Below are 10154 nucleotides of genomic sequence, written 5' to 3' on the forward strand. Positions count from 1 at the left end.
ATCCTTGTTACCTCTAGTTATTACCTGTTTTTAGCCATTCTATAAAGTAATACCTCATTGTGCTTTGATTTGCTTTTCCCTAATGACTAAATGAAGTAACTCCAAGAAAGCTATATGTTTTCTTGTAGATGTTTCCATTTTTAACTCTTACATGTAGGTTTATGATCTATTCTGAGTTGATAGCTTTAATTAATTTTAAATGAATGTAATACTTTTACCTTTTTATGAGGTACAGTATAATATTTCAACACACGTACACTGCATAAGCCAATCATACCAGGCCAGTAGCCTGTCCATTATTTCATCTTTTTGTTGTGTTTGGAGTCTACCAGCTTCTCTCTTCTCACCCTTTATATAGTGTGAAATACTTTAGAGTTAACTACAGTCACCAGACTGTTCCATAGGACACCAGAACCCATCAGCCTCACCCAAATGCATTTCAGTGGCCTTTATCCAATCTTCCCCCAACACACACACACACACACACACACACACACACATTTCCCCACTCTTCCCAGCCTCTAGTAATCTCTATCTTCATTTCAGATCAACTGCATATATGTTTTACTTCCATGTGTGAGAGAGAACATCTGGTATTTGTACTTCTGAGTCTGACTTACTTAACATGATGATCTCCAGTTCCACTTATTTTTCTGCAAATGTCAGGATTTCATTCTTGTTCACAGCTCAGTAATAGTTCCACATTTTATTTATTCATTCTTCCATCAACAAATACCAAGGTTGATTCCATATCTTAGCTATTGTGAATAGTGCTTCAATGAACATGTGAGTGCATGTATTTCTTTCATATTTGAGTTGATTTTTGTATATGACATAAGTAAGATCTACATTTCTTTTGATTTTTTTATTTCAGTTATAGATAACCACTTATTGGGGCCGGCGCTGTAGCGCAGTGGGTTAACACCCTGGCCTGAAGCTCCGGCATCCCACATAGGCACCGGTTCAAGACCCGGCTACTCCACTTCCGATCTAGCTCTCTGCTATGGCCCGGGAAAGCAGTAGAAGATGGCCCAGGTCCTTGGGCCCCTGCACCCACATGGGAGATGTGGAAGAAGCTCTGGGATCCTGGCTTCGAATCGGCGCAGCTCCGGCTGTTGCAGCCAATTGGAGAGTGAACCAGCAGATGGAAGACCTCACTTTCTTTCCGCCTCTCCTTCTCTCTCTCTCTGCCTCTCCTCTCTTTGTGTACCTCTGACTTTCAAATAAATAAATATTTAAGAAAAAAAGTAAATAAATGGATAAGCACTTATTGCTATAATTCACCACTTGCTACTCCAGCACCATCTGTCAGAAAGACTATTCTCTCTCCATTGAATTACTATGGCACCCCTGACAAACATCAATGGGCCATAGATGTAAGGATCCATCACCTTCATTCTATTCCACTGATCTAAACATCTGTTCTTATGTCAGTGTTGTACTGCCTTCATTACTGTAGTTTTGTAGTAAGTTTAAATCAGGAAATGTAAGTCCTCCAATTTTGTTCTTCTTTTCCAAATTATTTTTAAAGATTTATTTATTTATTTGAAAGGCAGCAAAGGAAAATATGCTCTCCAAAATCTGAAAAATTTGTACAGAATGATACAAATGTATAGATATACAAACCACTATAAAACTATCCAAATTTATTTTTTAGAAAAGATTATTTATAAAGTCAGAGTTATAGTGACAGAGAGAGAGAGAGACAAAGAAAGAAAGATCTCCCATCCACTGGTTTGTTCCCCAGATGGCCCCCAAAGGCCAGTGATGGGCCAGGCCAAAGCTAGAAGCCAAAAGCTTCTTCTGGGTCTCCTATGTTGGAGGCAGGGCCCTGAGCACTTGCACTGCTTTCCCAGGCCATTAGCAGGGAGCTGGATCAGAAGTAGAGCATCCGGGAGTCGAACCGGAGCCAATATGGGATGCCGGCATCACAAGTGGAAGCTTTACCTACTCTGTCATGATGCCAGCCCCTTCTCCAAATTTTTTAAAAATGTATTTACTAATTATGTGCAAGAATGAGAAAGAGAGAGATAGACAAACTTTTTACCTGCTGGTTCACTCCCTGAATGCTCACAGTGGTTAGAACTAGGTCCAAAGTTGGGAGCCAGAAATCAATCCAGGTTTTTCATGTGGGTAGCAGGAACTCAACGACTTGAAACATCACTTGCTGCCTTGCAGGGTGCATGTTAGCAGAAAGTAGGAATCAGGAGCAGAGCCAACACTCAAATCCAAGCACTCCGACACAGGACGTGGGGATCTCAACCACTAGGCCAAACGTTCACCTGTCCAATTGTTTCAATGATTTTGTGGCCTTTCTATTTTCATGTGAATTTTAGGAGCAGTTTGTCAATGTCTGGGAAAGAAAGCCACGCGAGGGGCTGGCCCTATGGTGCAGTGGGTTAACGCCCTGGCCTGAAGCGCAGGCATCCCATATGGGCACCGGTTCAAGACCTGGCTACTCCACTTCCTATCCAGCTCTCTGCTATGGCCTGGGAAAGCAGTGGAAGATGGCCCAAGTCCTTGGGACCCTACACCCACTTGGGAGACTTGGAAGAAGCTCCTGGCTCCTGGCTTCAGATTGGCATAGCTCCGGCTGTTGTGGCCAATTGGGGAGTGAACCATCGGATGGAAGACCTCTCTCTCTCTCTCTCTCTCTGCCTCCTCTCTTTGTGTAACTCTGACTTTCAAATAAATAGATAAATCTTAAATTAAAAAAAAAAAAGGAAAGCACATGAGATTTTGATAGGGATTGTGTTGAATCTGCAGGCCAATTCAAGGAGTGTTGGAATCTTAACATCCAGGAGTTCATGAATTAGAAAATCCAGGTTGTTTTCAAGACTCTGTGTCTGCCTAACAACAAATCCATCCACAGTAGGTCTTACAAAGTCCTTCTTGATCCAGCCCCTTGTCAGGTAACCTGTTTCTTCTTTGGTAGTACCCTCCTCCTGTTACTACTTCAAAATCCACCACAAGCCAGCCAACCTGCCTTTAGTTCCCTAAACACACCATACTCTTACCTGCAGGACGTTTCTCACTGGCGCCTTCACCACATTCAGTCTCCCTATGCAACCCCTCCCCCCTTCACTTTTCTTCCTCAGCCCTCAGCCTACAATTCACTTCCCAAGAACTCTCATTGTGTAATACACACACCCCTACCCAGTCTGCCTTACTTGCTTCTCTGTGCTTCCAAAAGACTTTAGATAATTTGAAGGGAGAGAGTTGATCAGGACTTCAAATCAATTGAAATGTCTTGGTTGAAATGGGGACCACTGGTTTTGTTTTGGGCAGTGGTAGAAATGTTGGGGCCCAGGGACCAGCGCTCCGGCGCAGCGGGTTAAAACCCAGGCCTGAAGCGCCCGCATCCCATATGGGCGCCGGTTCCAGTCCCCGCTGCTCTTCTTCTGATCCAGCTCTTTGCTATGGCCTGGGATAGCAGTAGAAGTTGGCCCAAGTCCTTGGGATCCCTGCACCCACACAGGAGACCTAGAGGAAGCTCCTGCCTCCTGACTTTGGATTGGTGCAGCTCCGGCCATTGTGACCATCTGGGGAGTGAACCAGCAGATGGAAGACCTCTCTCTCTGTCTCTATCTCTTTCTGTAACTCTGTCTTTCAAATAAATAAAATAAATCTAAAAAAAAATGAAAGTTTGGTGCCTTGCATTGTGGCATAGCTGGTTAAGCCGCTGCGTGGAAAACACTCCTGGCTCCTGGCTTCGGCCTGACCCAGAATTGACCATTGTGGCCACCTGGGGAATGAAGCAGCAGGTGGAAGATCTCTCTCTCTCTCTCTTTGTCTCTCTCTCTCTCTAACTTTGGCTTTCTAAATAAATAAATCTTTTTAAAAATATATACTTGGGCAGTTTTACAGCTGTTTGTATATCTAAAAATTTGTATCATTCTTTACAAAATTTTCAGAATTTGGAGAGCATATTTTCCTTCTTGTTTTCCAAGTAATTTTCCTAAACTTTTGTACCTGCTCATGCTGTTTATAAAGATTATTGTAGCCCTTCTCTTCTTCCCTGGCCTCTTGCCAGGAGGGCCTTGCTGTAGCCCTGTGCCTCCAGGGCGCGTGGCCTTCGGGCCACCTGCCCTAGGCTTCCTGGCCTAGATGCTCCTCCACATGGCTGGTACCTGGTGCTCTGTATGAACCCAGATTTACCCCCTCTGTCTCTCTTACATAAAGCTCTCACTCTCCTATGCATCTTTTACACTAAATAAAAGCTTAAAATGTAAAAAAAAAAAAAAAACCTGTACAGTGATTTCTCAAGTCTTCCCTGTCTTAATCTCCAGTACTTGGACATGTATGACATTATATAACAAAGCTACTTGGCAGGTGTGAGTGAGTTGAGGATCTTATCAGAGTATGCTGGGCTATCCAGGTGGGTCCAATGGCATGATCACACGTGTCCTTGTAGGACAGAAACAGGGAGTTAGCACTGCAGATCTGGCGGCCTCTGTGGGCTGGGGAGGTCAGAGCCTCCGAAAGGAACCAACCCTGCTGACAGCTTGACATGAGCCCAGTGAGACTGGTTTCGGACTTCTGACCTCCAGAACTGTAAGAGAATAAAGCTGTGTGACTTTAGGGCACTAAATATGTAGTAATCTGTCATAGCAGCAAAGGCAAAACAATATTAACGAGGTCAAAATAATCTAATAATGCTGACAATAATAATCCAACAAAAAGGGCTAACTGGAAGGCACCTGGATATGCAAAAACAGAGGCTACTTGGAAGCAACCTAGCCCACAGGATGGAATTGGTTACAAAGCTTCTGATAAGTTTCAAAGGAATAGGCACACTTTGATCATTTCTAATGCATATTAAAATGGCCAAGAAGGCCATCTACTAAGTTATTAAAGTGGATAGGATAATGGGTAGTCCTTAGTCTATTCTTTTTATTTGTTTTGATTTTCATATCTGGCAGGAGCCTCAGGCTGAATTATTTTTGTAATAATAAGGGAGACAAGGCAATAAAGGAAATTTAAACTGTGAAAGAAACAACAAGAAAATGCAAGGAAAGGATTTGGAATTTTTAAGAGCTTAAGTGGACTGTTTGAATTCTTAATTCCTAATTTATATGCATCCAGCTTTTCCTGTGCTATTAGTTCAGAATCGTTTTTAAGAATTTTTCCATTTTGTAAATTGGATGAGAATGAGTATTTGTGATCTCTAGTTCACATTTTTTATAGCTTTTGTATATATTATATCTGTTGTATTAGAACCTCTACTGCAAGAATGGATGTTTATGTGTCATAAGACACAGTTCTTGATTGGAAATAATCATTTAGATGGTGACAATCAACAAAACTAAATAAAATAATTTTAAAAATGAGGCAATACACAATAAAATGTTGAGTTATATGCTTGGATTTTAAGAGAGTGATACTTGGTGGTTCATAAAACTATACACATAGCTTTGCTATACTCACATTATTTATCCATACCAGGGTCCCCAGCTAAGCATTCAAAGTGCACTAATAAAATAAAATAAAATAAAATAAAGCAATTCATAGTAATATAAGCAATAAATATATGAACTATAAAATTAAAGTGTCCTGTATTCCATAAATCTCATTATTTGCAAACACTTACAATTATTATTCACAGTAATGTTACTTTACTTTTATTTACATTATTTGCATGAAGAACCTAGAACTCTGAAAAGTGATGTTCTCAAGGTCACCTCAATGGCCTGGAGGACCTTCTATTTTCTGACCTGCCCCTGGGACATACAAATTCCCAGCTGCCCATCTGTCTTTACGAACAAAAGCTAGGTGGCATCTCCAAGTCCATTGGGATTTCCAGTAAAAAAAAAAAATCTATGACCCCAGATGGCTGACTGATACCAGCTTAAAGCTCAAAGGAATTTCTGGAGCTCAGGGTATTCTACTGGTCAGCTGTTTTTCTGTTTTGTTTTGTCTTTCTTTTTTAAAATTTTAAATAAAATTTAAACACGGTGTCCTGAGATGGGTCAATTTGCTTTTAAGCAGAAATAGATCACTGCTTCACTTGGTAGAAGGAACTTCCAATACTGTCTCATTGATCAATATGTTACAGCAGAATCGGAATTTATAATGATTTCAATGTGCACTAAATACAACTTGTTTTTTTTATAGGCAGTTATACAGTGAGAGAGAGAGACAGAGAAAAAGGTCTTCCTTTTTCTGTTGGTTCACCCCCTAAGTGGCCGCTACAGCCCGGCACACTGTGCCAATCTGAAGCCAGGAGCCAGGTGCTTCTCCTGGTCTCCCATGCGGGTGCAGGGCCCATGCACTTGGGCCATCCTCCACTGCACTCCCGGGCCACAGCAGACAGCTGGACTGGAAGAGGGGCAACCGGGACAGAATCCGGCACCCCAACCGGGACTAGAACCTGGGGTGCCGGCGCCGCAGGCAGAAGATTAGCCTAGTGAGCCGCGGCACCAGCCAAATAAAACTTTTTTTAAAAAATATTTTTACTTATTTATGTATTTGAAAGAATTATATGTATGTGTATATATATATATAGAGAGAGAGATAGAGAGAGAGAGAGAGAGGAGAAAGAAAGAGATCTATTTGCAGTTTCACTCCCTAAATGGCCAAGGCTGAAGCCAGGAGGAGCCTGGAGCTTCCTCTGGATCTCCCATATGGGTGGCAGTGGCCCAGGGACTTCTGCTGCTTTCCCAGGTGCATTAGCAGGGAGCTGAATTTGAAGAGAAGAAGCCCAGACTCGAACCGGCACCCATATGGGATGCCGGTGCTGCAGACAGCAGCTTTACCTGCTACACCACAGCGCTGATCCTGCAACTGTATTTTCTACAACTATTCTCATCTTTTCCAATATGCTCTGTCTCTAGTTCTGTTAATGGTAGTCAGATAGAGTTGAAATGATGTTGGGAGAAATACTTTATTCCACTAAAGAAAGGGTACTGAACTTTGAATCCTGGCTACAGTAATTTATCTGGTTGTTCAAACACAATTCAGTGAAACAAGTAAGTAAATTTGCATGCCTCATAGTCTCTCTGAATAAAAGTTTGTAGAATAATCGAAAACTATCATACAATTACACTGAGCCAAATGCAAACTTTTAGAAACCATCATTATAGAGATATCTGGAGAATAAGACAAGTTTTATTTAATTTACTGAGATACATACAGTAATTAAAACTGTGCTACAATATTCAATTTGCTCATTGGTTCATTCAAACAGTAGTTGACAAAGATCTTCAAATGAGCTAGATTTGCAACTCTAATGACTCACACCAGAATGCTGAGTTTTTCCTTCATTTTCCCAGAACTTGGCAGTCTAAGTAATAAACATGTTTTATTTAACTAAATGTCTAAATGATATTTCTAAAGTGAGTGCCATACAGCCACTTTTATGAATATAATTCTCCATCAGACATTTGCAGAGTCTTGTTTATTGCATTAATTTTCACTGTCTATGAATAAAAGAGTTTGTAAAGCAAATTTCAGACTTGTGTCTATGGAATTAAGAATGTGTGGGATTCAAATTAATGAGAGTTCATAGTATTTAGAATCAGAAGCAGAGCTGTCAGGCTTCAGAATTAACACTGCCTATTTCTATGGTTTTGCAAGGTCTATATTTTTAGGAGTGTGAACAAGATCCTATTTAAAAACAGAAATTTTCTGAAATATTGGGGGTAACTTTTAAAAATTTACTTGAAAGGTAGAGTTAGAGAGAGAGGAGAGACAGAGAGAGAAATCTTCCATCTGTTCATTCGCTCCCCAAATGGTTGCAATGGCCAGGGTGCACCAGGCGGAAACCAGGAGCCCGGAGCTTCTTCTGGGTCTCTCACATAGGTGCAGGGGCCCAAGGACTTGGGCTATCTTCCTCTGATTTCCTAGGCACATTAGCAGGGAGCTGTATCAGAAGTGGAGCAGCCAAAACTCCAACCAGCGCCCACATAGGATGCTGGCACCGCAGGCGGCGGCTTTACCCGCTACCCACAGCACCAGCCCCTTATTTACTTTCAATTTGCATTTCATTTTCATAATCAGCAGGAATGCTGAGCCTCCTTTCTCCAGTTGTGTTTTGGTGACACATTCCTTTGGTTTGCTCTGGAGAGGAAAGAATGAGCAATGCCCCTCTCTAAACAACGTGAGATCTCCTTTCTACCTTTCTTCCCTTCCTCATCACTTTCCCCAAATTTTTTTGAAAGATTTATATTTTTTTTTGAAAGTCAGAGTTACAGAGAGATCTTTCATCTGCTGGTTTGCTCCCCAGGTTGGTCCAAAAGCCAGGGTTGGGCCCAGGCGGAAGCCAGAAGCCAGGAGTTTCTTCCAGGTCTCCCATGTGCGTAGCAGGGGTCCAGGCACTTGGGCCATTCTGCGCTGCTTTTCCCAGGCCATAGCAGGAAGTCAGATTGGAAGCAGAGCAGCCCGGACATGAACTGGTGCCCATATGGGATGCCAGTGTTGGAGGCGGCAGCTTTAGCTGCACCACAATGCCGGCCCCCTTTACCCAAATTTTTAATTTTCCTTTTCCAAATAAATCTCTATTAATTTTTATTACAGATGCAAACATTATAGCACTCAATATGCATTCCTTGTAGTGACTTGAACAATGGTAAAGAAATGACAAGGAAGGAACAGGAAAAGCAGGTGGAAAAAATCAGATGCTTCGATCTTTTTCTGTGATCAGTTAGTGTAAGCATTGATTCCCTTTCTGCTCACCTCTTCTTAACAGTCCTGCTTCCCATCTCATACCTGACCCCTTCTGCTTGCTGTTACATCACAATTTTGAAGCTTTCTTCCGTTAGGGGAATGACGTGTTTATGCATGTACATGCTTCTGTGTGCATGCATTGACTTTAAACACCCAAGTAGGGGTGAGTGTTTGGGGTACAGGTTAAGTCAATACTTGGGATGCTTGTATCCTATATTGGAATGCCCAGTTCAAGCCCCAGCTACTTCAGTTTCTATCCAGCTTCCTGGTAATACACACCTGGTAGGCAGCAGATGATGTCTCAGATATTTGGGTGCCTGCTACCAATGTGGGAGACCTAGATTGAGTTCCCAGCTACTGGCTGTTGCAGGCATTTGAGAAGTGAACCAGTGAATACAAGATTCCTCCCTCTGTGTGTCTGTCTCTATGCCTTTCAAATAAAATTAAAATAAAAAATTGTACAAACCCAAGCAAACGTTTTCATATCTAAAGAATAAATGAAATTCTTCTTGCTCAGTGGATTGGGTAAGACAGGAAAGTTCATTTGTCTTTAGTGGGTAGTACATCAACTTTGCTCTGAAAGACATGCCCAGTGCATGAAAGGAAGAAATAATCACTAAAAAGAAGTTGGAGGGGCTGGCGCTGGGACGTAAGTGGGTAAAGCCACCGCCTGCATTGCTGGCATCCCACATGGATGCCAGTTCATGTCCCGGCTGCTCCACTTCCAATCCAGCTCCCTGCTATGGCCTGGGAAAGCAGTAGAAGATGGTCCAAGTCCTTGGGCCCCTGCACCCACTTGGGAGACTTGGAAGAAGCTCCTGGCTCCTGGCTTCAGATCGGCACAGCTCCGGCCATTGCGGCCAATTGGGAAGTGAACCAGCGGATGGAAGACCTCTCTCTCTCTCTCTCTCTCTACCTCTCCTTCTCTGTGTAACTCTGACTCTCAAATAAAATAAATAAATCTTCAAAAAAAAAAGAAGTTGGAGTTTTTTAAATATTGTTATCCTGTTTATCATAATAGACACTTTATTCTCTGCCCCATTCCAAATGTTAAAATTGAAAATAAAAGCAAACTTGAAAGTACTCACTGATAATTAAGTAATTAATATATTTTTATACTCTGAATTTTTATGTAATCTTTTTAGGCTGGTCATTTATCACCCAGGACACAAACATTAATATAACACTATGGCAAATAACTAACCAGTTTATTATTTTCTTTTTTTCCTCCCATTTTTCTTTTAACACACAGAACCATAATTATAGGCTTCAGGCAGAAACATCTGAATTTGAACAAGTGTTACTCTGAGCTGGCTGGGAAAAAATATGAAAAACTCTATTAGAGGCTTAAATGGGATTACTGGTTGTCCTGTCCAGTGTGTCTTCTGGGTTATGTCTGCCGTTGGGTCATTATCTTTGAGCTATTTTACAGCTCTGTAAATACAGGTCACTGAAAGCAACGCAAATGCTTGTCCATAGACATCAAATGA

The sequence above is a fragment of the Oryctolagus cuniculus genome, chromosome 4 (assembly GCF_051225735.1).
Source record: "Oryctolagus cuniculus isolate XC-2025 breed Fujian yellow rabbit chromosome 4, ASM5122573v1, whole genome shotgun sequence".
Classification (NCBI taxonomy): domain Eukaryota; kingdom Metazoa; phylum Chordata; class Mammalia; order Lagomorpha; family Leporidae; genus Oryctolagus; species Oryctolagus cuniculus.